Raw genomic sequence first — 27,997 nt, 5'->3', positions numbered from 1 at the left:
TCGTCTGGATACAAGTCACTTGCCACCTTTAGGCCACAGTCAAGCGCCCTCTTCACTACTGCCGCGTCCGTCAATGGGCCCAGCAGTGGATTTCCCTCCAGCGGCATGCTCGGGGCATAAAATTCAGTTATACCCGCTCTATTAGCAATTTTCTCCCATGCCCAGCGCACCACCTCTACAGTGTCAATGTCCTCCTGCGGTCGTTTGTATTTCTGGTATGCCGCTGTCTTTAGGGGCCAGGGTGACGCCACGTCAGTCTCTATTGCCACGTGAGGCTGGTAGGGCTTTGGGTGCTGCCAGTAATGTAAGTATTGGGCCTGCGCACTGTACGCATAGAGCTCAAAATCCGGTGCCACCAGGCCTCCCTGACTGAAGGGAAGTGTGAGAAGGTTCCAGGCAACTCTGGGTTGTCTGCCCGCCCAGACTAGTGTGATGACAGCAGATCTAAGGCGGCGAAAAAACGCCATTGTTAAGGGCAAGGGAATGTTTATAAATAAGTAAAGAAATTTGGGGACCACTACCATCTTTGTGATCGCTATGCGGCCCGTCAGAGACAGTGGCAGTTTTTTCCACTTCTCCACTTTGCTTTCAAGCATTCCATGGCCACTCCAAAATTTGATAGCCATATGTCCTGGATAGAGCGACTTATTTTAATTCCCAGGTATTTAACCTCATCGGCAACCCAATCTATTGGGAATTCGGTGTGGCATTTATGTGTACCATCTGTCAAGGGCAGCATCGTTGATTTCGACCAGTTTATATTTATGCCAGTGAGCCCACTGTATCGCACTACCTCCCTCATCAGTGGGTCAAAATTCTCTTTCGGGTTCATCATGTATATGGTAACATCGTCTGCGTACATTGATATGAGCAGGCCTCGTGACGTGAAGCCAATGCTTCGCTGGGTATGGTGTTGCCTCATGTGCGCTGCGAGTGGTTCAGTCGCAATAGCAAACAGTAGCGGCGACAGTGGGCATCCCTGTCTGGTCCCCCTCGTGATAGAGATAGGAGCGGATATCTGTCCATTCACCCGAACTCTGGCGGTCGGGTCATTATATAGTATGCCAATTCTGCTAGCAAACAGCGGGCTGAAGCCCATACGAGTAAAAAGTGTGAGCAGAAACTTCCACTCGAGAGAATCAAATGCCTTTGTCACATCGAGTAGTGCAGCCGCGGCCTGCACCTTGGAGTCCAGATAGTGTAGGAGCCCAAACAGTACCCTCAGGTTATGCGAAGTGGATCTGCCCAACACGAAACCTGATTGATCAGAGAGTGCAATTTGCGGCAGCATATACTTAAGGCGATCCGCAAGCAACTTTGCATAGATTTTGGCATCCAAATTTATTAACGAGAGTGGGCGGAATGAGTCCGGATCGGTGGGGTCCTTATCTGGCTTAAGTAGCGTGATTATCATTGCTTCGCGCATTGATTGTGGGAGTGTGCCTACTTCTAACGCTTCCTCAAAGACTCTGTGGAGCTTAGGGACCAGGATATCAGCGTATTCTTTTTAGAAATCCGCCGTCAGCCCATCAGGGCCTGGTGCTTTACCTGGCGGCAGGGAAGATATTATCGCTCTTATGTCATCTTGTGCGAAGGGTAAATCCATATACTGTCTGGCCCCATCATTAAACCATGCTAAGGCTATGGTGTCTAGATAATCTGCTAGAACCGTGTCATCTGGCGTCACCCTGGAGGTGTACAGTGTCTGATAGTAAGTAGTCATGGAATCCAGTATGGCCTGGGGTTCTCTGATCATGTCTCCCTCTGCGTTCCTAAGTTCCAAGACATAATCCGTCCCTCTTGGCGGTCTCAGCATGTTTGCCAGTGTGCGTCCAGCTCGATCGCCTTCCCCATACTACCTAGCTTGACAGTCCTTAGCTAGGTACGCTACCTACCTGTCCGCCTCTTCTTTGTATTGATTAAGTTTCATTCTGAAATCGGCACGCACTCTATCAGTTGGTGCTTCATGCAATGCAGATTCAATCTCCTCTAGTTCCACCTCTAATTTGCTCAAGGTATCTCTTATTGATCGTAGCACCCCCGTTTTCAGTGACATGCAGTAGCCCCTTGTCACCACCTTGTAGGCCTCCCATAGGGTGCCCGGGGAGTCCACTGTGCCCTCATCGAGTTCGAAGTACTCTTCCAATTTATCTCTCAATTCCTGCTTGAAGACCTGGTCCCGCAGTGCCCGGGAGGGGAATCTCTAGCTAAACGGTTGGATATATTGCGATGGCGTAGTCAATGTCAAACAAACCGGGGCATGGTCAGACAGCGACCGTGGCAAGTGTTTAACCTTAGTTGTTAAAATATGGATATCTCTAGATAGTAACCAATAATCTAGTCTAGACCAGGCAGCCCTGTGCGACGTTAAGCACGTACCCTCCCGAACTCCTGGATGTAACACCCTCCATGAATCCACTAACTGTGCCTCTGTTATGATATTGCCTAGCACTTCAGCAGCCCTCGGGTGGTGTTCCATGACCGTTCCTTGCCTGTCCAATGTGTCTGAAAGCACAGAATTGTAATCCTCTACCCACATAATTGCGGCCGGGCCACGAGTCTGAATCTTATGCCATAAATCACAGAAAAAATCTGGGTTGTCGTCATTTGGGCCATAGACATTCACCAACATTGTTTTCATACCACACAATGACCCCACCAGCAGTATGTATCTGCCGCCATCATCTCTAATCACCTCATACGTTTTCCACTGTAAGCCCCCTTTTTATCAATATCGCCACCCCACGTGAGTAATTGGAGTATGTTGCATGGATAATCTCACCCCATCTATTGTGTCTGAGTAGGTGCGTGGCAGTAGTAGTCAGGTGGGTTTCTTGCAGGAAGCATATATCTATCTCCTTCCGCAGAAGGAGAGCTTGCACCAGTCTGGCTTTCCGTCTATCATTCATACCTCTCACATTCCAGTTGAGACATTTTATGTGCTTCACGGCTTTAGGTGTAAGTGATACGTTCCCCCCAGTAGATCATATTCATAGATCTTTGCATATGACCAGACCAATGCATGTGGTGTGGCAGAACGTAACTGTCCTCCAGTGCTCAGCGTTATCACCCAGTCATAATACAGGGCATGAGGTCGTCACCGACCGTGCAGTTTAATGTCCCAAGCAACTGGCGCGGCACATCTGCTTGCTTCTTTGTATACATCGCTTTGGAACAAACATATAACATCAGAACATCCCGAACTTGTGGCATCCCAGTCCCCTCCCGCTCCAACCCCCCAATTAGGTTGTGCAAATCCCCCCCCATTCACCCCCCCAATCATCAAGTCATTATCACAAAACTCCCGTAGTGAACGAGTAATGGGAATCATCCCCTAGGGTACGTAGGTTGATCTACTACTGACCCTGTACTTTTGCCAGGGGGATCGAGCGCTGGCCTGAGTGTAAGCACTCCAGGACCCCCTAACCCCCCACACGCATACCTTTGCATAGCCTCTCCTGAGCACCCGGCGAACCCCCAGCATAGTAGTCTGGCATTCTGTTCCTGGTCCGGCCACAGCAGTGCAGCTACAGAGCAATGTCCACGCCGCCCCCCGGCTGTCACTCTATGTCACTCAGCCGCTCCTGCGATTCCGGTTCACCAGAGTGCGCCTGATTTTTTTTTGTCTCTCGCCAGTTGTTTCGCATATTGCAAGGCTGCTTTTGCATCGACGAAGGAGGGTCTACCTGGGCCCTGTACTCTAAGCTTCGCAGGATAGATTAGCGAGTACTTGGTTCCAATTTGTTGGAAGATCTTTTTTGCTGGTATGAATTCCCTCCGAGCAGCTTGGACCAGTATGGTAAAGTCCGGATATATCGCGATGTGGTTGCCTTTATACTGCAAATCTTTCTTATCTCGTGCCATGCGCAGAATTGAATCTCGGTCTCTGTAGTTCAAGACACGTGCTATGATGGGCCTAGGTGGAGCGCCTGGCTTGGGTTTGGGTCCCAATGTCCTGTGTGCCCGCTCCACCAGGAACATCTGTGACAGACCCGATCCAAATAGTTCCTTCATCATTTCCTCGACAAAGAGTTCCATGCTGGTAATATCTGTCGATTCTGCCACGCCCGTGACGCGGATGTTGTTGCGCCTCGAGCGCGCCTCCAAATCCTCGTTCTTTTGTTGGATCAGCGCCAGCACTTTGTCCATACCACGTACTTTCTTGTCCAGAGCAGTTTGACTCTCCTCCGTTTCAGTCACTCGTGTTTCCAGCACCCCGACTCTTCCCTCCTGTTTGTCCATTCTCCTGGTGATGCTGTCCATGAGTCATCCATCTTGTGATCTATGCCCTGTAAGCTCGTTTTTAGTTCCTGAAACAGCTTTTATGTCCGGAGCCTGTGAGCCACCCTGATCTTCCTTGGATGCGTCATCCTCTTGGTGCTCTTGGCCCGTCGTTTTCTGTTTGGATTTATCAAAGGTGAGTCTCGGCTGTCTCGTGTCCGGTTTGCCCATTATCGTACACCAATGCAGCTTTCAGGTAAATGAGACAGTGCCTCCGCCTCGTATCACAAGGGCCTTATCCGGACGTTAGTTTCTTCACATTCAGCGCCTCTATTATTCGGCAGTGGCGTCTAGAGCATCCACCAGTCTACCGGTCTAGCAATCTATTTACCCGCACAGCACGGCACCTCCGCTGTGTCACACTTGTTCACTGAGTGGCCCCGGGGCAGCCTCTTCGTGTCAGGCAGATCTCAGCGCAGCGACTCTTATTGTTCCACACAGCCCCCTGTGATGCAAATCTCTAGCGCGCCTAAAGGTACACACTTCGTCTCAGGTTTCCTCCTCACTCGCCAAGATGCAAGACAAAATGGATGTTCGCGCCTTTTTCCCAAGCGCCGCGCTTGTGTGGTCCCTGCCGCTGCGGGCCCTGTCTCAGCCTGCCCGGGTGCCACGCTATGCCAGTTTACCTCTGATATTGTAGCCCCAGCGTGTCAGCTGCAGATTGCTCGCGTTGTTCTGCTTTGGAAAGTTCGCTGTGTGTTCCCGCCGACGGGTACGTCTACTCGGCCAAGATGGCCGCCTGACCTCCTTTCTCCCAAGAACCAGCCGTATCCCGACCCACCAGCGCAGTTGCAGTTGTCCCAGCAGTGTAGGGGTATATAACCAACTTCGCCCACCGGCGTGGCCACAATTCGGGTCCCCAGCCAGCAACCGCTATGTTTCGCGGCTTGGTCTCTTACCGCGTAGCGACTGTGGCGCGTCCGGTTCCTAGGACCGCAGGGCAATGCAGGGTCGTCACCGCTGCCGACGGCGTGCGGAGCGCCGCATGCGCCTCTAATCGCCGATACCTGCGGTGGTGGGGGCAGTTCCGCTGGTCCAGGGCCGCGGGGAGCACCCGCGCGGGAGTCGCCCGTTCCGCAGTGAAGCTCTTTCTGGGCAGAAGTCCCACGGCAGTCCCCGGCTTCCGCGAATGCGTCCGGCTTCTTCACCGATCGGGACAGACCGACGATATTCACTCGTCCGGTCACGCTGCAAACCACAAACAGACCCTATGACCCGTGCTCTCTCGTGGGGTCAAGAGGTCCGAGTCCACACTCCAGAAACGCTGATAAATTACGGATTTATGAGCTCGATCAGCGGAGCTGCGGTTTCAGGCAGCCATTCCGCTCCGTAGCCAAGCCACGCCCCCCAAATTCATGGTTTGTTAAGCATTATTGGAGTTACAATAAAGAATCTGTGTCAAATAGGTTAAGCTGTTAGGTCAACAAGTGACAATATGTTAAATGGCTGCCTGTAAAGCAGCAAATTGAGACTGTCTGTTTACCTGTGTGCAGATAGCTGCTCTTCCTTCCACAACAGTAAAGAGCTGTGTTTGCCTTGCCAAGAGGAGTCTTGTCTTTTACTTTATTTTAGTTACCCGGCAACAGGAGATGCGATGCAGAGTTTTGTGTAGTCATCGAGGATGCAGTTGACAAGGGGCCTGCAATACGAAGTCTGGCGCCAAGTATGTGTTGCGCAGAGGCCATTCCAAAGAAACTGCGGGGCTGCGATGTGAAGTGCTGCATCATCAAGGATGCAGTCAATGAGGAGTTTGCGATGGAAAGACCTGCGTTGGGAATGCATCAGGCAGAGACAGTTCCGAGGAAGCTGCAGGCTGCGATGTCCTGGGTTGATGATGCTTTGCTCCGCAGCGGTTCTGTATTGTCTGCGAGGAGCTGAGTTACGCTGCATTGGTTCTGCTCGCAGAGCTACAGCTGGGCTGGCAGAGCACCTTCAGACCCACTTCCAAGGGTCCAGGACTGGGGTGGCACCACTTGAGGGATATGTCTCACAGCAGAGGGCCTAATTACGAGTTTGGTGGTCCTCCTATGGCGCAGACACCACGCCGTCTGCAGGAGGACTGTCAAAGCTGTGGTGCGCCCGCCCACCAGATTACAAGTTTAGTTCATGGTGGGCAACCGGAGCTGTGGCGGTCTAATGGCAGTGGGCTGTTAGACTTATAGGAGAGCCTATAATGCAGCCCGCCGCTGTGACAGTGCCTGCAGCACATTCCTGCACGGTGTGGCATGCATGTCACACTGCAATTCCAGGGGGGTACAACATGCGCCTCCCTGCATCTAGGCCTATGAGTGGCATGGGGCCCTCTTAGGGCACCCTTAGTTGTATCTCCCACCCCCTTTCCATGGCAGGCTCACTGCCATTAAAATGACGGTGGACAGACAACTCAATTTCAATTTAGCTTTATTCGATTTTGTTGTACAAATCATAAAAGCGTACAGTTTTAAAAAACATACAATTTAAAACAACCTTAACAGGGGCCGCAAAATATTGACGAAATTAAAAGGTAAGATTTAAAAGATTGTTCATGGAGAGAGGATCCCGGTCCTAAAATGTGCATACCTCATTCATAATGAAACGACTTTACACAATATTTAGGCAGTTATATATTCTAGCAATCTTGCCATTACATAAATATCGCCCTCCCCATGGGCTGCTAATAAAAGCCTCTGTAGCGTAGCATATCGAGACGGTTAGGTGCAGGGGGGTTGCTATTGATCGTTCTCCAAACAGAGTTATCAATAGCATGGGTGTAGCCTGCCCCTGGTCTAAGTGCGGGATAATGAGGGTAAAAGTCATAAAGGTCCCCAGTATGTATCGGGCCTTCTTCATCTTGCCGGTACCAAGATTGGAGGAACGAAACAATGTTTCTGTTGCAGAATTTCACTAAGACCAGATGCCCGACGATATCCTTTCGAAGGGGACCTAACCAGCCCACCCTACTAACAGCTAGTATTCTGCCATTAAGTTCAGCAGGCAGGGGTCTATTCCTAGATAACCAGTGGATAACTTTGTTCTGTAGCTCATGTTGGGTTTCAATTTTCCCCTGTGTGATTGGTGGCACTCCTGATAGAACATAAACAAAGGGAGCAGCCTCAGGTGGTAAGTGAATATGAGGTGCTATGTTTGACCCTGAACTGGCGATGTTGCGCTGTGGGAATACACGATTTGGCAGAGGATGAGGGTCCTTTGGATCTAGCATATTGGGAGCTGTGGCCTGAGTCTGAACATTGGTGCTTAGTGCAGTTGGTTTAGGGGTTCCAGAAACAGCAGATGAAGGGGATTGCCTGGTATATACCTGATTTTTTATGGGGGCCAGGTTTATGTTGATCGTGGTCTCTAATTCCGTAAGTCTATCCCCCAAAAGGTCTAATTTAGCCATCAATGGTAAAATGGCGGAGTTAATTAGCCGTTCAATAAGGGTCAGTAAAGGCGACTGTGAGGGCGATGCTGAGAGATCTAACCCTCCCACATTTTCACCCAGGTCTGGAGTTGGAGGGGAAGTAATTGCAGACAGCAAGGAGTTAGAAGACAATTTGGGAAGTTTAGGTTGATTCCCATTTTGTTTGTCTGTCTCGCACTTCCTTTTACCAGGTGGGCGCCGTGCTCTGGGCGTCTGCAGGGTTAATTTGGGGACGTTCGTACGGACTGTTATTCAAGTTTTGTGAACCAATTGGGGCGCTAATGTATTCAGGGCTGCTTGCCGCTAAAGTGTACTTAGTTCCACACAGACTGTTTAGTTCGTCTAGCCCTGTTAAGCTATTCCCATAGTCAAAGGCAGATACGTGTGAATGGTTTGTAGTTATGCTCTCGGGTGACAGTATAGGTTCATTTACCCCTGGATTTAAGGGAGATTGCTGAGTGGGCTTAATTCCTTGTAAGTCTTGTGTCCCTTTTGGCCAGCCCCTATGTGGGATAGCTTTATTGAATGCCCCCTTCCGTGTCATCGTGATTACAGGAGAAAGATCAATCAGTTAGTGATATTGCTCAAACGGATGACATAAAGTACCTTGTTGGTAAGATAAATAGTAGGTAAGAGTTAGTAGGTGGAAATTTGTAGCCTCTTTCTAAAGGAGGCAAGGGGGGGTGGCCCATCCCGTCCTTCTCGGTCCTCTGAGGGCCACAGAGGGCCCGCCCTTTGCCCGGGCGTAGCCCGGCGCTGCTCCGCGCGCGGTCCCGCGCTGCGGGAGTAGGAAGTAAGTAAGTAAGCTTTATTTCGATATAGAAAACATATCATAAAAGCAAAACATCACAGTATAAAACAATAATCGAACAGCAAATTACAATTCATTGTACTTTTAAAAAAGATCACATAAAAAACATATTAAAAGGAGGAGACATCATTGGATCATCAGTTTTTTAGAGGTTCTTATACGCCAAGCCCATCCTAGGAATTTTGCCAAACAGATGGCAAAGAATGGACTTGCGTCTGTGAGCAATATTCTCATGGCTTCCAAATGAGAACGGGTTCCTAGGCTCCTGAAAAGAGGCTTTAACCACCTCCGTCTGGGGGCCAAGTAAGCTCGACACTCAAATAAAAAGTGTGCAACAGATTCTGTTTTCAGCTCACAAAATGGACAATCGGGAACAGTTTGCAAGGGTGGTTTCCAGGTAGAAGTGAACTGGCATAAAGGTAGAACCCCAACCCTGAATTTGAAATATAGGGCCCTATCATGGGGACTGTGGATCAGGTCCATGTAGGCTTCTCTGGAGGGTTTACATTTAACCATCAGAAAGTTGGCAACAGTTTTTGGATGGTTAGATTTGCCCAGTCTCTCACTATCGACCCAAGACCAATAGGCCCTCTTTAATTCCTGTTTGGGAGGTGCAGTTTTGTTGTCCCACGCAGAACCTAAACCTAGCAAAATAAGTGCTTTCTTAACCTCTCTAAGCCAGGTGATCTTGTGCCAGCCAGGGAGGGACAAAACATCTTTTAGGGCATCTGCATAGCTGTGGAGTTCAGGAACGTTCCAAATTCTGGACCACAGCAGTAGGGGACGTAGTTTAGCTTGCTCGCAGATAGGGCGAGTACCTGCGTCGAGCAAGAGTGGAATTGTGGGAGTGCTCTGGGGTAACCTCATCAGGTCTTTGTGGAATTTATTTTCTAGGTGGGCCAAAGTGTCCACTTTCTGGGTTCCCCAAAGTTCTGCGCCATACAATGCTGCACTCACAACCCTGGCCCTATAAATGTCAAGAAGTGCCCCAATTGGTTTTGTTGAGGAGGCGCGTTGTTCTTTAAGCAGAGCGCCAACAACCCTCTTGTGGGTTAGAAACACTTTCTGATGGTGAGCCTTCCAGTTCATGCTATCACAGAGGCGTATGCCTAAATAGTCAAATTCTTTGACCCGTTCTAATGGAACGGAGTCTAGAGTAGGGGGTTTGGCAGTTTTCTTCGGGGGGTTGAGGACAAGAAATTTGGTCTTACCAATATTTATTGCTAAGCCCTTGGTGTCACAAAAGGCCTTAAAGCTGGTAAGTAGCGCCTGTATGCCTGTGGGTGACTTCGAAATCAGGAGGGTGTCATCAGCAAACAGGAGCGTCGGGATTTTCCTTCCGGCCAGGGATGGTGCATCTGCAGGATGTTGTAAAAGATGCTCCACCACTCCATTTACGTACAATGAAAACAGAGTGGGGGCAAGCACACACCCCTGGCGGACGCCCCTGTCTACTGAGATACGCGATGTTTTTTCTCCCAGGGCACCCCATCTGATTTGAGCAAAATTTTTTGCATGGAATTTCACCAATAAGGCCAGAAGGTAGGGAGGTAGACCTAGGCCGTCAAGGACTTTCCACAGTAATGCTCGTGGGACCAGGTCGAAGGCCGTTTTTAAGTCTATAAAGACTAGGTATAAACTGCCTCCTCCTAGGACCACTACCTTCCAATAGAGCATTAAAAGGCGGAAAGTCTGCTCGACGGTGCCTGTCCCTGATCTAAAGCCCGCTTGGAAGTCAGATAATATCTGATTATCGTCCACCCACTCCAGAATCCTGCCCAATACTACTTTCCCCGCCACTTTTTGCGTTGTGTCCAGCAAACTGATGGGGCGGTAATTAGCTGGATCTTCCCTATTACCTTTCTTGAAAATGGGGACGACTTCAGCGCCCCTCCAAGAATCAGGGAAAGATCCCCCCAACATAACCTCATTAAGGAGTGCAGCAATTAATTTACTCCAAAATGGGGGGTTGTTTTTTATCAGGTCGCCCGGGATCCCGTCCGGGCCCGCCGCTTTGTTGGGAACAATGCAACTAATTGCCTTCGCTACTTCTATCGTAGTGAATGGAGTTTCGTTTGGTGGGAGGACTGTGGAACTGAACCGTAATGGCAAATCTGGCTGAAGGGACCCTGTTTGCACTGAATACAAGTTCGAGAAATGGGCAAACCAGGCAGCACCCGAGATGTTACAGGTCAGTTGGTGATCTATGGGCTTATCTCTTAACCTTAGCAAGTCCCAAAACCCCTTGGCATCTTTCCTTATACTTGCCTCCGTTAAGTCACTCCAAAAATTAAAATCATAAGACCGCTTGGCCTCAATCACAGAGTTCCTATAGAGTTTCCTTGCTGACCTAATGGCTGCTTGGTCTTTTCCTTTTACTGCGGCCACGAGATCACTCTTGGCGTTACGGCAATTCGCTGTGAACCACTTCCCATTTGTTCTCTGGACGCCTTTTACAGCGCTGGTAACGTTGGATTTAGAAATGGTGAATAGCCCACTTAATGCTGTTACTGTCTCTAGAAACAGAGATAGGAACTTCTTACCATCACTGTACGGAGCACCAAACTTGGATTCAGCCTGTAGTAGGATGGTTTCAGCTTGTGTCATCCTAGCCTCGTCTGCTGCGACTCTTGCCCATTTGAGACGTCTCCCACAGTTCGAGGGGAGGATCTCACATGAAGATTTCCATATCTGATTGGTGGTTTCTTGAGAGCCCTGGAGCCAGGGAACAGAAATGGTTACAGCAAGGGGGTTGTGGTCGCTATCGCAGGTTTCTATAACCTCCATGTCTTGATGGTATGACCAGAGGGTATAGTTGAGCATGACAAAGTCGATTCTGGAGGAGTGGCCCGTCCTATTATATGTATGGGCACCCAAGGGATCTGACCTAGAACGCCCATTTGTTGCTCTCAGGTTATGCTCCATACAGAGAGCGTTTATGTCGATCGCCCTTTGTGACCATTTCGGGATCGGGTCAAGGTTCAAGATGGGGATTCCCCTCCTATTATCCTCCTCGTTAGTGTCCAGGATATCTTCTTTGTCTAAAGGCTCAAAACAGCAGTTGAAGTCGCCTGCCAGCAGGACGAGAGAGTCAGCATTGCAGGCAGCCAGATTGTTGCTTAACCCTAGTGAGTTTAAAGATCCTCCATTCCTGCTGTCCCTTAAGTAGATATTAAATAGTTCTAGCTTCCTTCCCCCTTTGTGAGTGAGAGTTAGCCATTGGAGGTCGGGAGATTCAGTAGATCTTTGAAGAACACTGAGGTCCAGAGCTATATTAATCCAGATAAGGAGACCACCGGACGGGCGTCCTTTAGAACCTTGATGGTGAACAGCCGGGACGTGAAAGGTCGAAAACCCCACTCTGTATCTAGATTCCTGGCACCATGTTTCCTGTAACAAACAAATGTCGTAAGGTGCCAAGAAGGTGTTCCATTCCGGATTGTCAAGGTTACGATCAAGGCCAGCCACATTCCAGCTTAAGAGCTTTAGTGAGGATTCACCGGGTGAAGAGATTTTAGGAACATGGGTAGGTAGAGAAAAAATTCCTTCATCCGGGATAGATGGTGTTTGGGGGATCTTAGGCTGTTGAAGAACAATAGGGACAGCACTATCTGGGAGTTCAACCTCCATTAGATTGAGTTGAGCGGCAGGAGGTGAGGTCAAGCAGTAACTATCGGGCCATGGTTCCATCCTTATATAGTCAGGAGAAGCCGTTTTGGCTAGGTCCAGGACACGTGGCATGCGAGTCAGGGGCCCAATGACATTATTTAGTGAGCTAAGAGTTTGTTTTCCAGATATTTCTATATCCAAGGGAGACGAGGCTTTTTCTAGGTGTGGGGAAGCTGAGGACACAAGAAGTCAATCGACCTCCTCAAGGCCTCCAAATCTGTTTTGGGTTGAAAGGCCATTCCACTGTAAAAAGGTGTCCCTTAGCCTCGTGGGATGAGTCTTTCGTGGATGGTGCTGTGCCAAGGACCAGTTATCCACTTGGGATCGTGCTTGACGTGGAGGATAAAAGTAGGATAGTGGCCTCGGGATGACAAGGGATTCTTCACTAGTTGGCCAAGAACAAATATGGCGGGCCGTTTGCGGGTCATCAAAAGTTACAACTATACAGTCCCCTTGCTTAGATTTCTTTGTGGGACCCACCCAAGGTATTCTGCGGACCATCGTTACCCGGCTTCTCTTGCCATTAGGAGCTGGTCTGTTAACACTAAGCCAGTGGATTGTTTTGTTTGTCAATGACCAATGATTTTCATATTGGTCAATGCCGAGGACGGGAACACCTGTCAACACAACTGCATATTCATTGGCCTCTGGAGGAAGATCTATATAGCCTCCTCTAAAATTTCCTTTTGGGCGAGTTCCCTGGGTTTCAGTGGGGTGGGATCTAGCAGATGGTGCCAGATTTAGATTTGTTTTTTGCAGCTTAGGATTCCGAGCAGGAGCCTGCGGTTTAGAGGCCAGAGGTATGGCGGTCGTGGAAGTTTGGTCCACAGCCACCGTCCTCGGTTTGGGAACAGGCCTTGCAACAGCAGGTGCTGGGGCGGGGTTCTGCTCAATATGTGCGGCAGGAGCTTGCAATTGTGGGTCAAATAGAGACACGCCCTGGTTTTCAAAATTTCTCAGGCCAAGAGTGGCCAGAGCAATAATGCTCTTCTCCATCTCGAGCAGATTGTTTTCTATCCTAGACAATCTTAGGTCGAGTGGTGAGAGAAGTTTTTTAAGTGTTTCCCAGACTTGATCAATAAAATCCTTCTCATTTTGTCCCTGGTCCAGCACCTGGGACGCCTCAACCTCTGGGATAATGGTGGCTAGTCCCTCTCCCATTTTTTGGCATACTGGCTTCGATCTTAGGGAACCCTCAGGTAAATCAGTACATGCCTGAGTATTAGCCATTGTAAAAAAGTGGGAAACTGCCACTTTGGCCTTTTTGCGAGAGTAAACTGAGCGTGATTGGCGTTTTCTTTTGGGTTGTGCGCCACTAGCACAAAAAATAATTGGGGTTACGTGGACAGGAGATTTAGGGGACTGAGTGTGGGGAAGTGCAGAGAAACTTAGATCTTCTAAAGAGCGTGTTTGCTCTAGGGGCGGAGTGAGAGAGGGAGTAGTTGGGGGATGATGTAAGTCTACCTGAGTCGTAATGCTGTTTGGGCGGGCAGGGCGAGGAGGGGTAACTGCAGAGGCTATATGGCCTAGGGAAGATTTTTTTGAGTGGGCCATTACCTCGGACACCCTGCGTGCAGCAGCCAGTTCTAAGGATACCCGCGTTTGAAGTTTGGATATTTCTTCATCAATAGCCATGTTAGTGCGAGTGATGAAGTCATCCATAGGGCCACTAACTTGTGGACCGCCGTTGGCGGCCTTGCTACGTGTCATCCTAGTACTCATAATGAGTAGGAGCCCTCACACACCCTGCTAGATAGATTGCCTCTAATGAGCTGGCCTAACCTAACACAATAGTAGGACAACAGGGGGGGTAGGAGTGGCAAGATGGGTGGGCCAGGGCCGTCCGCTGCCGTCCTCGAACGGCCTCAAACGGCCCAGTCTTTGCCCTGTCTTCGCCCGGGCTGCGTCCCGCGCTGCGGGAGTGTTGGGCCTAGATATAGTGGGCGTGATGGGCGGGGGGCGGGCCGGCGGGGAGAGCGGACCGGATGGTCAGTCCGTGGTCTTCGCAGGGACTCCTGGATGTTGGAGTCCCTGCACACTCGCAGCCCACGCCTTACCTCGCACCCCTGCCTCCGCCTTCAGTGACCAGGTGCTGTGAGTTGGAAACGCACTCCTGTGCGCAGCGGCTCCCGCGAAGCGGGAGCGGCAAGCCGTGAGGGTAGAACTGCCCCTGGATTCCTCAGCAAAACGAAGTAAGCCTCTACCTCTCCGTTTCAGTGTCCCAAGGAGTGGCAGGGAAAATGCGCCTTTAACACTCGCAGGTGGGCGGGGGGCGGGCCGGCGGGGAGAGCGGACCGGATGGTCAGTCCGTGGTCTTCGCAGGGACTCCTGGATGTTGGAGTCCCTGCACACTCGCAGCCCACGCCTTACCTCGCACCCCTGCCTCCGCCTTCAGTGACCAGGTGCTGTGAGTTGGAAACGCACTCCTGTGCGCAGCGGCTCCCGCGAAGCGGGAGCGGCAAGCCGTGAGGGTAGAACTGCCCCTGGATTCCTCAGCAAAACGAAGTAAGCCTCTACCTCTCCGTTTCAGTGTCCCAAGGAGTGGCAGGGAAAATGCGCCTTTAACACTCGCAGGTGGGCGGGGGGCGGGCCGGCGGGGAGAGCGGACCGGATGGTCAGTCCGTGGTCTTCGCAGGGACTCCTGGATGTTGGAGTCCCTGCACACTCGCAGCCCACGCCTTACCTCGCACCCCTGCCTCCGCCTTCAGTGACCAGGTGCTGTGAGTTGGAAACGCACTCCTGTGCGCAGCGGCTCCCGCGAAGCGGGAGCGGCAAGCCGTGAGGGTAGAACTGCCCCTGGATTCCTCAGCAAAACGAAGTAAGCCTCTACCTCTCCGTTTCAGTGTCCCAAGGAGTGGCAGGGAAAATGCGCCTTTAACACTCGCAGGTGGGCGGGGGGCGGGCCGGCGGGGAGAGCGGACCGGATGGTCAGTCCGTGGTCTTCGCAGGGACTCCTGGATGTTGGAGTCCCTGCACACTCGCAGCCCACGCCTTACCTCGCACCCCTGCCTCCGCCTTCAGTGACCAGGTGCTGTGAGTTGGAAACGCACTCCTGTGCGCAGCGGCTCCCGCGAAGCGGGAGCGGCAAGCCGTGAGGGTAGAACTGCCCCTGGATTCCTCAGCAAAACGAAGTAAGCCTCTACCTCTCCGTTTCAGTGTCCCAAGGAGTGGCAGGGAAAATGCGCCTTTAACACTCGCAGGTGGGCGGGGGGCGGGCCGGCGGGGAGAGCGGACCGGATGGTCAGTCCGTGGTCTTCGCAGGGACTCCTGGATGTTGGAGTCCCTGCACACTCGCAGCCCACGCCTTACCTCGCACCCCTGCCTCTGCCTTCAGTGACCAGGTGCTGTGAGTTGGAAACGCACTCCTGTGCGCAGCGGCTCCCGCGAAGCGGGAGCGGCAAGCCGTGAGGGTAGAACTGCCCCTGGATTCCTCAGCAAAACGAAGTAAGCCTCTACCTCTCCGTTTCAGTGTCCCAAGGAGTGGCAGGGAAAATGCGCCTTTAACACTCGCAGGTGGGCGGGGGGCGGGCCGGCGGGGAGAGCGGACCGGATGGTCAGTCCGTGGTCTTCGCAGGGACTCCTGGATGTTGGAGTCCCTGCACACTCGCAGCCCACGCCTTACCTCGCACCCCTGCCTCCGCCTTCAGTGACCAGGTGCTGTGAGTTGGAAACGCACTCCTGTGCGCAGCGGCTCCCGCGAAGCGGGAGCGGCAAGCCGTGAGGGTAGAACTGCCCCTGGATTCCTCAGCAAAACGAAGTAAGCCTCTACCTCTCCGTTTCAGTGTCCCAAGGAGTGGCAGGGAAAATGCGCCTTTAACACTCGCAGGTGGGCGGGGGGCGGGCCGGCGGGGAGAGCGGACCGGATGGTCAGTCCGTGGTCTTCGCAGGGACTCCTGGATGTTGGAGTCCCTGCACACTCGCAGCCCACGCCTTACCTCGCACCCCTGCCTCCGCCTTCAGTGACCAGGTGCTGTGAGTTGGAAACGCACTCCTGTGCGCAGCGGCTCCCGCGAAGCGGGAGCGGCAAGCCGTGAGGGTAGAACTGCCCCTGGATTCCTCAGCAAAACGAAGTAAGCCTCTACCTCTCCGTTTCAGTGTCCCAAGGAGTGGCAGGGAAAATGCGCCTTTAACACTCGCAGGTGGGCGGGGGGCGGGCCGGCGGGGGGAGCGGACCGGATGGTCAGTCCGTGGTCTTCGCAGGGACTCCTGGATGTTGGAGTCCCTGCACACTCGCAGCCCACGCCTTACCTCGCACCCCTGCCTCCGCCTTCAGTGACCAGGTGCTGTGAGTTGGAAACGCACTCCTGTGCGCAGCGGCTCCCGCGAAGCGGGAGCGGCAAGCCGTGAGGGTAGAACTGCCCCTGGATTCCTCAGCAAAACGAAGTAAGCCTCTACCTCTCCGTTTCAGTGTCCCAAGGAGTGGCAGGGAAAATGCGCCTTTAACACTCGCAGGTGGGCGGGGGGCGGGCCGGCGGGGAGAGCGGACCGGATGGTCAGTCCGTGGTCTTCGCAGGGACTCCTGGATGTTGGAGTCCCTGCACACTCGCAGCCCACGCCTTACCTCGCACCCCTGCCTCCGCCTTCAGTGACCAGGTGCTGTGAGTTGGAAACGCACTCCTGTGCGCAGCGGCTCCCGCGAAGCGGGAGCGGCAAGCCGTGAGGGTAGAACTGCCCCTGGATTCCTCAGCAAAACGAAGTAAGCCTCTACCTCTCCGTTTCAGTGTCCCAAGGAGTGGCAGGGAAAATGCGCCTTTAACACTCGCAGGTGGGCGGGGGGCGGGCCGGCGGGGAGAGCGGACCGGATGGTCAGTCCGTGGTCTTCGCAGGGACTCCTGGATGTTGGAGTCCCTGCACACTCGCAGCCCACGCCTTACCTCGCACCCCTGCCTCCGCCTTCAGTGACCAGGTGCTGTGAGTTGGAAACGCACTCCTGTGCGCAGCGGCTCCCGCGAAGCGGGAGCGGCAAGCCGTGAGGGTAGAACTGCCCCTGGATTCCTCAGCAAAACGAAGTAAGCCTCTACCTCTCCGTTTCAGTGTCCCAAGGAGTGGCAGGGAAAATGCGCCTTTAACACTCGCAGGTGGGCGGGGGGCGGGCCGGCGGGGAGAGCGGACCGGATGGTCAGTCCGTGGTCTTCGCAGGGACTCCTGGATGTTGGAGTCCCTGCACACTCGCAGCCCACGCCTTACCTCGCACCCCTGCCTCCGCCTTCAGTGACCAGGTGCTGTGAGTTGGAAACGCACTCCTGTGCGCAGCGGCTCCCGCGAAGCGGGAGCGGCAAGCCGTGAGGGTAGAACTGCCCCTGGATTCCTCAGCAAAACGAAGTAAGCCTCTACCTCTCCGTTTCAGTGTCCCAAGGAGTGGCAGGGAAAATGCGCCTTTAACACTCGCAGGTGGGCGGGGGGCGGGCCGGCGGGGAGAGCGGACCGGATGGTCAGTCCGTGGTCTTCGCAGGGACTCCTGGATGTTGGAGTCCCTGCACACTCGCAGCCCACGCCTTACCTCGCACCCCTGCCTCCGCCTTCAGTGACCAGGTGCTGTGAGTTGGAAACGCACTCCTGTGCGCAGCGGCTCCCGCGAAGCGGGAGCGGCAAGCCGTGAGGGTAGAACTGCCCCTGGATTCCTCAGCAAAACGAAGTAAGCCTCTACCTCTCCGTTTCAGTGTCCCAAGGAGTGGCAGGGAAAATGCGCCTTTAACACTCGCAGGTGGGCGGGGGGCGGGCCGGCGGGGAGAGCGGACCGGATGGTCAGTCCGTGGTCTTCGCAGGGACTCCTGGATGTTGGAGTCCCTGCACACTCGCAGCCCACGCCTTACCTCGCACCCCTGCCTCCGCCTTCAGTGACCAGGTGCTGTGAGTTGGAAACGCACTCCTGTGCGCAGCGGCTCCCGCGAAGCGGGAGCGGCAAGCCGTGAGGGTAGAACTGCCCCTGGATTCCTCAGCAAAACGAAGTAAGCCTCTACCTCTCCGTTTCAGTGTCCCAAGGAGTGGCAGGGAAAATGCGCCTTTAACACTCGCAGGTGGGCGGGGGGCGGGCCGGCGGGGAGAGCGGACCGGATGGTCAGTCCGTGGTCTTCGCAGGGACTCCTGGATGTTGGAGTCCCTGCACACTCGCAGCCCACGCCTTACCTCGCACCCCTGCCTCCGCCTTCAGTGACCAGGTGCTGTGAGTTGGAAACGCACTCCTGTGCGCAGCGGCTCCCGCGAAGCGGGAGCGGCAAGCCGTGAGGGTAGAACTGCCCCTGGATTCCTCAGCAAAACGAAGTAAGCCTCTACCTCTCCGTTTCAGTGTCCCAAGGAGTGGCAGGGAAAATGCGCCTTTAACACTCGCAGGTGGGCGGGGGGCGGGCCGGCGGGGAGAGCGGACCGGATGGTCAGTCCGTGGTCTTCGCAGGGACTCCTGGATGTTGGAGTCCCTGCACACTCGCAGCCCACGCCTTACCTCGCACCCCTGCCTCCGCCTTCAGTGACCAGGTGCTGTGAGTTGGAAACGCACTCCTGTGCGCAGCGGCTCCCGCGAAGCGGGAGCGGCAAGCCGTGAGGGTAGAACTGCCCCTGGATTCCTCAGCAAAACGAAGTAAGCCTCTACCTCTCCGTTTCAGTGTCCCAAGGAGTGGCAGGGAAAATGCGCCTTTAACACTCGCAGGTGGGCGGGGGGCGGGCCGGCGGGGAGAGCGGACCGGATGGTCAGTCCGTGGTCTTCGCAGGGACTCCTGGATGTTGGAGTCCCTGCACACTCGCAGCCCACGCCTTACCTCGCACCCCTGCCTCCGCCTTCAGTGACCAGGTGCTGTGAGTTGGAAACGCACTCCTGTGCGCAGCGGCTCCCGCGAAGCGGGAGCGGCAAGCCGTGAGGGTAGAACTGCCCCTGGATTCCTCAGCAAAACGAAGTAAGCCTCTACCTCTCCGTTTCAGTGTCCCAAGGAGTGGCAGGGAAAATGCGCCTTTAACACTCGCAGGTGGGCGGGGGGCGGGCCGGCGGGGAGAGCGGACCGGATGGTCAGTCCGTGGTCTTCGCAGGGACTCCTGGATGTTGGAGTCCCTGCACACTCGCAGCCCACGCCTTACCTCGCACCCCTGCCTCCGCCTTCAGTGACCAGGTGCTGTGAGTTGGAAACGCACTCCTGTGCGCAGCGGCTCCCGCGAAGCGGGAGCGGCAAGCCGTGAGGGTAGAACTGCCCCTGGATTCCTCAGCAAAACGAAGTAAGCCTCTACCTCTCCGTTTCAGTGTCGGGAGTAGGAAGTAGCTATATCTTCCGGTGTGTGGGTGGGCGGGGCTCCTCACAGCTGCAGGCACGCACGGACTCCTGGTCTCCCGAGTCCCGTGCGGCGAGCTGTTGGGCAGAAGACGTCCCCCTCAGGAGTGTTGGGCAGGTTCCTCCTCCTAGAGCCCCTCCAGGGACAGCAGTAGCAGCTCCGGTGATGAGAGGCACAGCATGCGTAGCAAGACCCGCGCCAGCGGGTCCGGCAAGGAGTTTTGAAGCCCCGGTGTGCGGGTGGGCGGGGCTCCTCACAGCTGCAGGCACGCACGGACTCCTGGTCTCCCGAGTCCCGTGCGGCGAGCTGTTGGGCAGAAGACGTCCCCCTCAGGAGTGTTGGGCAGGTTCCTCCTCCTATAGCCCCTCCAGGGACAGCAGTAGCAGCTCCAGTGATGAGAGGCACAGCATGCGTAGCGGGACCTGCGCCAGCGGGTCCGGCAAGGAGTTTTGAAGCCCCGGTGTACGGGTGGGCGGGGCTCCTCACAGCTGCAGGCACGCACGGACTCCTGGTCTCCAGAGTCCCGTGCGGCGAGCTGTTGGGCAGAAGACGTCCCCCTCAGGAGTGTTGGGCAGGTTCCTCCTCCTAGAGCCCCTCCAGGGACAGCAGTAGCAGCTCCGGTGATGAGAGGCACAGCATGCGTAGCGGGACCGACAACTCAGAATATGCTTGGCGTCCCGCAGCAACACCGCCAGCATATTCCTGCTCCTGACCGCTGCTCCACTGCCGTGAGATCCTGGATCCCAGGCGGACGCAACGGTCCTGTGGTGGTCCAACGGCCAAACTCGTAATACTGCGGTCAAACCACCACCACGACTATAGCGGTCCTATGGACCACTGTACTCATAAAAAGGCTCGGAGTCCAGGTGCTGGGTTCAAGGTGGTTGGAGCCTTTTCTGTCCCTGAGGCTCTGAGCAGGAGGCCATCCAACTAGCCCTTGGAGTCACTCTGGTGGTCCTTTGTTCAAGATGAAGATCCAGTCCTTTTCACTCAGTTAGCAGAGTAGCAGTCCTTCTGAGTCTTCTACAGGTCCAGAGGTACACTGAAGGGTTGGATCTGAGGGTTCATTATTTATACCTGGTGCCCACTACGAAATAGAAGGTTCTGGAGGTTTCCTCCCCAGAGGAGTTTGGAATTTCCAAACTCCCTGTCCTGGCCCAAACTTGTCGGGGCTCACAAAAGACTAGTGTCAAAACCGTTCCCAAGTGTGCTGGCAGGCCCTTTTTGATGTGTCAGTGCGGTAGGAGACCGATCCTATCCCTCATCAAGTTAGAGATGGCCCATCCTGCCAACATGTATTCCCCCTTTATCTCACTGTCTGGGAGCAATACACAAAGACCAACTGCCAGCTACACCTAGTCATGTGATATAGGTTGTAGGCTCCAAATGGTTGGGACTGGAAAATGGCAACTTTCCAAAAGTGGCATTTTCAGAATTGTGACTTAATATCTGACTTTACCATTACAGAGTGTTTTAAATTACACCATACTCAGTTTTCCTACTTTCCCCCAATTGAATGTTATCACTTATTATTAAATGTAATAAGTTAAACCAATATTACCATATGGGGAAGTATGCCTTACAGTATTGAAAAATAAATTTAAAGAGTTTTTCACTACCAGGACATGTGGAGGTTAAAAGTGCATGTTCAACTTTTTAAATACACTGCACCGTGCCCTATGAGCTGTTTAGGGCCTACCCTAGGGGTGACTCATGTGTATTAAACAGGAAGGTTTAGGGATGGGAAAAGGTTTATTTTGGCAGGTCGATTTGGCAGTTTAAAACTGCACACAGAGGCCTGAGATGTTTAGAAGACTATTTAAGTGTGTGGCACAATCAGTGTTGCAGGTCCACCAGTAGCATTTATTTCTACGGACCGGGGTACAAGTAAATAAAATAAAATCAAATAAACTTTATTCGGTTTTGCATCAAAAACCATAAAAGTTATACATATAAGAGTACATAAAAACATAAAACAGATACATAAAACAAAAATTCATTACACCATATTGAAGTCAAACCTCTTTTGCAGGTTATAAATAAGGCCCAAGACCCACCCTGATTTGATTGGCCCTTCATATGCAGGATACTGCAAGAACGTGACCTCCAATTAAAACAATGCACGAAAACAGCTAAAACATTAACCTTAAACATCCACTATCTACACATCCATACAGGCCCTCGATTTCACAGAAGCTTTTAAAAATCCTACTACAAACATGATGCAGTCCACTTTTAACAATTGAAGGTACATAAGGGCAGGACGGGCCTGGCTAAAATTCAATCTTTTTAAAATAGGAACCTGAAAGTGCCTTCAGGGAGTTTCATACAACTTGCATAAAAACAAAGTGTAGCAGATCCTGCGGAGACTGTCCGTCGCAGCCGCAGGGAGCTAACACTTGGCCTCTGTTGTATCCCTTAGGCCTAGCTAGCAAAAAATGAAAGAGGTTCATACGGAACCTAGTTAATAAAAATTTCTCATGTGTTGATAAAAACCCAATATGGTAAGGCTCCGTTGTCGGAGTTGTTTTGAGTAGTAAAAATATGCGGACACTAGGTTTCACTAACTCCTGCGCTTCACTGTCCACTTTCCTCAGGGTCAGGAAAGCTGTCCTGATAAGTTCCACGTCTTTCTTGACAATCGATTCTGGCTTGCAAAATAGATCACTGCGCCCTACTTTTTCCAGGCTACTTTTAATGTACTTGAGCCACGGGATTCGGATTGCATTGTCAAGGGACATGCACTCTCTTAAGATTATGTGATTGAGGGTTAAGTCTTTGTTTAACCAACACTTCAGCCAAAAAATCAGAGGGCGCAGTGCATGAACATCCCTTAAGTAAGAGACCCCCATTTCCTCATGGGCCACTAAGTTGGGGGTTCCGTGCGGGACACACAGGAGGCATTTCAAAAAGTCGTTCTCCACCACCTGAAGCGAGCCCGCAACAGTGTATCCCTATATTTCACTACTGTAGTTGATATAACCAAACTTTTGGCTTGCTAAACCTTTAACGTTGCTCCTGTTGCTTTCCTCCCTGTTTTGGAGGCAAAATTAAAAATTGACGCATTAACCCGGACCACGTCCCCCCTTTTCCTCAAGATTAAAGGACCCCATTTTAATTTATCATCAAAAAGAACTCCAAAAATAGGAAAATACATTAGCAAGGGGGATCTTGGCAGGGCCAACACTGAATTGGACTGCCACAATGTAACTCTATTAACGCAATCAAATGTTATGTTATAGGTGTTTGTATAGCGCACGGCTGCCCCAGCCAAGGGGCGTCCCGGCGCTGGCTGCCATTGTCCAAAGGACAGCTAAAGATGTAAATTGAAGGGGAGGATATCCTGAAGTGAACACAGCATAACTAACTAAAAAGGTATGTTTTAATGGCTTTTCTGAAGGATAAAAGATCATTCATCTCACGGATCTGGGTTGGGAGTCCATTCCAAAGTTTGGCAGCCAGGTAACCGAATGAGCGACCGCCCATTCGGCTAAGTTTGATACGGGGGATGGTAACCAGGTTCTGTCCCTCCGACCTAAGAGTGCGTCGGGGAACGTAGGGAGAAAGGAGTGGACATAGCATGGGGGGGGGAGCAAGTTTCAACATTTTAAAAGCAAGGCATAAGGTTTTAAAATGGATCCTCTTTTCAACTGGGAGCCAATGTAGGTTCTTAAGAGTAGAGGAAACCGATTTGTGCCGGGGTAGACCCGTCAGGGCTCTTGCGGCAGTGTTTTGAACTCGCTGTAATCTGACCTTCTCGGCTACGTTAGTTCCCAACAGCAAGGAGCTAGCGTAGTCCAGCCGCGAGAGAATTGCTGATTGTACCACCACTTGGCGGGTCTGATGGTCAAAATATTTTAAGATGGGCCGAAGGTTACGTAAAATTCCGAAACATGTAGCAGCCACTTTTTTAGTATGGTGGGTGAAGTTCAACGCAGAGTCCACCCATACTCCTAGGTTTTTTACCACAATTTTGGGAACAGGTGGTTGATCCATGGTTTCAGGCCACCAGTTGTTTCCCCAGGCCGTTGTGTCTTTGCCTAGCAACAGGACCTCCGTTTTGCCAGCATTAAGTTGGAGGTGGTTTGCTGACATCCAGCTGGTGATGTCTGTGAGGGCTTGTTTGAAATTCAGTGCGCTCAGGCCGCTCTCGTCTTTTAATGCTACCACCAGCTGGGTGTCGTCAGCGTAGGATACCAGTGAGAGCCCACGCTTCCTGGCTACCTCTGCCAACGGAAGGACATAAACATTGAACAGGGTGGGGCTGAGAGCAGACCCCTGGGGAACTCCCTGTTCAACGGGACATTCCTTAGAGAGGAAAGGTGGAATGGAGACCCTGAAAGATCTGTCTGACAGGAAAGCCTTAAACCAGCTAAGAGCCTGGCCGAGAACCCCTACTTCCTCGAGTCTGGACAACAGCACCTTATGGGAAACCGTATCGAAGGCAGCACTGAGGTCTAAAAGAATCAGTGCTGCTGTTCCTCCTGAGTCAAGTATGGTCCGGAGATGTTCAATGACGCTCAGGAGGGTGGTTTCGGTGCTGTGCCCGGCTCGGAATCCATGTTGAGACCTGTCTGGAATGGAATTGGACACCAAAAAGTTGGTCACGGTGGAATTGACATGGGCTTCTGCCACTTTGGCTGGCCAGGGGAGCAGAGAGATTGGCCTGAAATTCTCAGGGAGGTTAGGGTCAAGTGAGGGTTTTTTTATAATGGGGGAGACCCATGCTTGCTTCCAGGTGGCGGGAATGTTAGCTGTAAGGAAGGAGGAGTTAGTTATATCTCTGAGTGGGCCTAATATTAGTTCACCAGCTTCTCTAAAAAATTCAGGTTTCAGAGGGTCTGCGGGGGAGCCGGATGCAGAGGACAAGTCCATGAAGGCAAGATAGATAGTACCGGAACGTGCCACAGTATATTTGCTCAGTATCATATATAAGTTGAGGCATTGAGCAGTGGTAGAGCGGTCCGACCGGAATCCATATTGGACCTCCGACAGGATCTCTCCTCCTCTGCGCAGGTTGATAATCTCTGCAAGAGGATATGTCCCACCACTTTCACCACTGAATCAATGAGAGATATAGGCCTGTAACAGTGGGTGCTATTTCTATCTCCCTTCTTAAAAACAGGGACTATGGTGGAGGAAGCCCATGATTGAGGACACCCAATTTTTACCACAGCCACTAAAATTGGCACCCAAAACGGGGGGTTGGACTTAAATAGGTCCGGAGGAATCCCATCTGGGCCTGGTGCCTTGTTAATTGCTAGCCCTTCAATACCAGCTATAACCTCATCCTTTTCAAAGATTATTGGCGGATCATTTACGACCCAACTCCCTTGGTAGCTGTGCTCCGTGGGGCACTCAAACATGGATTGAAAATGAACACCCACTCCTCCTCAGTAATGTGTGAATCTAGGGCCCCCCCAATTCCTGACAGAGAAATGGTTGCTTAACAACGTTCCAGAACCTGGAGCTATTCCTAAGAGTACTAACGGCAATCAGTTCCCTCCATGCCTCCTCCTTCACGTCACACTTTTGTTTACTCTGAAGGACCGTCAAGTCACTCATTATTTGATGTAGGACATTTCATCTAGTCCTGTGTTCATCATTTATGTTTCACAATGGGAAGGTCAAAAGAAGTCCCAGATGATGACTAGGGCGGTACCGAGTGGTGACTGATGGGTACCCTTACTTTTTAGGAGAATTCTAGGATTAATAACACTAATACATCCACATTTTTGCTGTTTTTTAGAAACGCATCTTTGTCGAGGTAGCCTTTTGTATTTAGACCCGTGGGCATCTTACATGTAATGTATTTATAATTGGGGGCTGTGTCCACGCCAGGTCTTAAAACATTCCTTAGGACCCTCTCCTAACGTATTGTTTTGCTCACACTTTCGTTTAACCAAAGCTAACTTATATTCTTTACGACAAGCGCGTACATCAGATTGGCTCCTTGGTTTGGCTGACAGAGCTTTCCTCAGCCTCTTAGCTGCCTTAGAACAGTGAAAGTTGAACCATTTAGGGCCATGGGTGACAGTTCTACTAGCGGGAGCACTTAAGATTTCCCCAGCCTTATGCGCTATTAGTTCGTATGCACCCATAATCTCTTTGGGAGAGAAGCCAACAACTGTACAACATGATAGCTCAGTGGCACAAGAAACTTTTACTTTACTGTAAAATTTATCTGGGAAAATCTGAGACCATTTAAGTCTTCGCTTGCCATCAGTCGGTCTTAATATACCCCTCGGTAAGACATCACTGATTTGTACGGATAATGGTCCCAACATATGATCGCAGAGTGGATTGTGGTCACTAAATTCACTCTCCATAATAATAAAACCATGAAATAAAGATTGCAAAGACGAGGAAATTAAAACAAAATCTATAAACGACCCCTTCCCGTGCCCTAAAAGTTGGCACGGAAAATTTGGTTTGCGGGGCGGTTAAAGACATCAATCCCACCATGTCTAATTCATTTATCATGTTATTCATTGTTTCCCCCCTGGCATGATGTTCAAAAAGAAAACTCCTCATACGGGGGCATCCTAGCTCAGAAATACTGGATAAAGTAGGGTTGCCACAAGGATGTATATTAAAATCACCAGAAACCAAAAGATTGTGTAGGATAGAGCCAAAAGATTGTCTTATAAAAGTTCCCATGGTGATGATATTACAAGCGCCCTGAGGGCAGGCCACCGAATTATAGAAGTTAATGACAAGTTGTGCCACAACTTAAAGAAAACAAAAGGACATTTGAAGAATCAGAAAGCACAGTGCCAGCTAAAAGAATCAGAAATGGCGATAAATGGCCTGGTGGTGTTAAGAGATTGAAATATCACCTGGTCACAATAGATGAAGAACCTGAGCAGGTAGACGAAGTGACAAGTCAAACTGAACCATCACCAAGTAATCAAAGAAGGAGAAGTTCACGCCTGAAAAAGCTGAATAATAAATTCAAAGGCCGAATGGACGTATATCATCCTTGAAGATTTCGAAAATCTAGAAATCAGTGATGACCGTGATGAAGAATTGATTGCTGATCAAGATATTGAAGAAGTGAGGCCAACTTGAGAGAAATCACTGGTGTATTCTGTGTAAAGTCTCAAAGAGGGGTTAAACCTCCTTAGTCCAAATGGCTGATAAAAGAGTAACTGGAAAATTGAAAAGAAGTTGTATAAAGACATGCTGTAGAATATGCGTATGTAGTGTATTTATAGTTCTTGTAGTATGGCTAGGACTGACAATAGCAATACTGTACTTGATGGATGCTAAGCAAAATGACACTAGTATACACAGAAAGATAGCGCACCACAAACAAGATAGAGTAGACTTAGAAGCACCAGATGAGATAGATTTACATCACTTTAGAAATAGAACTGAAACTGAAATGAATGTATTTGCTTGTCTATTTGTACATTATGTAGAGACTATGCAGATCATTTACCCCTGACTTATGGCATTTCCTGTAGCATATTAACTAGTCGGTTCTATAGAACTGGAAGATTACAGTATTATTATTCTAACATAGATGTTATTTTCTCTGAGATTCCTATACGTAGAAGAACGAATCCTGTCCTTAGTGCTAAAGATGCCCAATTTTTTTTGGACACATTTTTCTTAACAATGAAAGAAATAGATATAGCTAATGCACACAAAGACAATCTAACCTGTAATTTACACGAAGAAGAAAAGGTATTTTTAAACTTAGTAGAGAAAAGGAGGCAGGATTTTCATAGAAAGGCCACTGAAACAATACCCCAGATACCCAAATGGGCTGAAAGAGAGGAATTTATGGCGACTGGCAAACCTCATGCTGCTATGTCTTTGGACTTTGAAAAGATGGGGAAAATCTGTCTCCATAGAAAGAAAACTGAGTATAACAATGTATTCATCAGTTCCAGTGAATGTGAACACAATTTCCTCATAATTGGGTGTTGGGGTTTAAAAAATGGAAGTGAACCAGTTTTTCCTGGAATTTACTATATTTGTGGGAATAAGGCATATTTTAAGCTGCCTGATCATTGGTATGGGAGTTGCTATTTTGGAATAGTATTCCCGAAAGTATACCATGTAAAAAGAATCACTGGAAGCAATGAACACGAAAATGAACTAACACGTTATAAAAGAGCTAGTTTCGTAGAAATTGTAGGTGATATATTTAGTGCATTGATACCTTCAGTGGGAGTGGTTCTGAATACACAAAGAATTTGCAAATTATCTACAGTGGTGGATCGTTTATCGACACTGCTGGAGGAATTTTTATTGATCAATACCGAATTGGTTGCGATCAGATCAATGGTTTTACAAAATCGACTTGCTCTTGACATATTATTAGCAAAAGAGGGCAGAATCTGTAGAATGTTGAAAGCGCAACATTGTTGCACTTATATACCAGATAAAAGAGTTGAAATTGGAAAGTATGCAAGGAATATTACTAATTTGGAAGAACTACTGAAACCACTGGAAGTTGATAGTGCATGGAAGAGACAATCTGAAGGTCTCTCCTCTATTGGTACTTGGATTTCTAATGTAGGTAGAAGTATTGCAGGTAAAGTACTGATACCAATAATGAGAATATCACT

General features: G+C 50.9%; 1 protein-coding gene across 4 annotated transcripts in view; it reads left to right on the top strand.

Annotated features, from left to right (window-relative positions):
* The window catches only part of SUMF2 (sulfatase modifying factor 2), a 292,583-nt gene that overhangs the window by 192,760 nt on the left and 71,826 nt on the right, over window positions 1-27,997 (top strand). The window lies entirely within an intron of this gene.

This window comes from Lissotriton helveticus, chromosome 3_1 (genome assembly GCF_964261635.1).
Source record: "Lissotriton helveticus chromosome 3_1, aLisHel1.1, whole genome shotgun sequence".
NCBI lineage: Eukaryota > Metazoa > Chordata > Amphibia > Caudata > Salamandridae > Lissotriton > Lissotriton helveticus.
The sequence above is the reverse complement of the archived record's forward strand: the minus strand, read 5'-3'. Positions and strand labels throughout refer to the sequence as shown.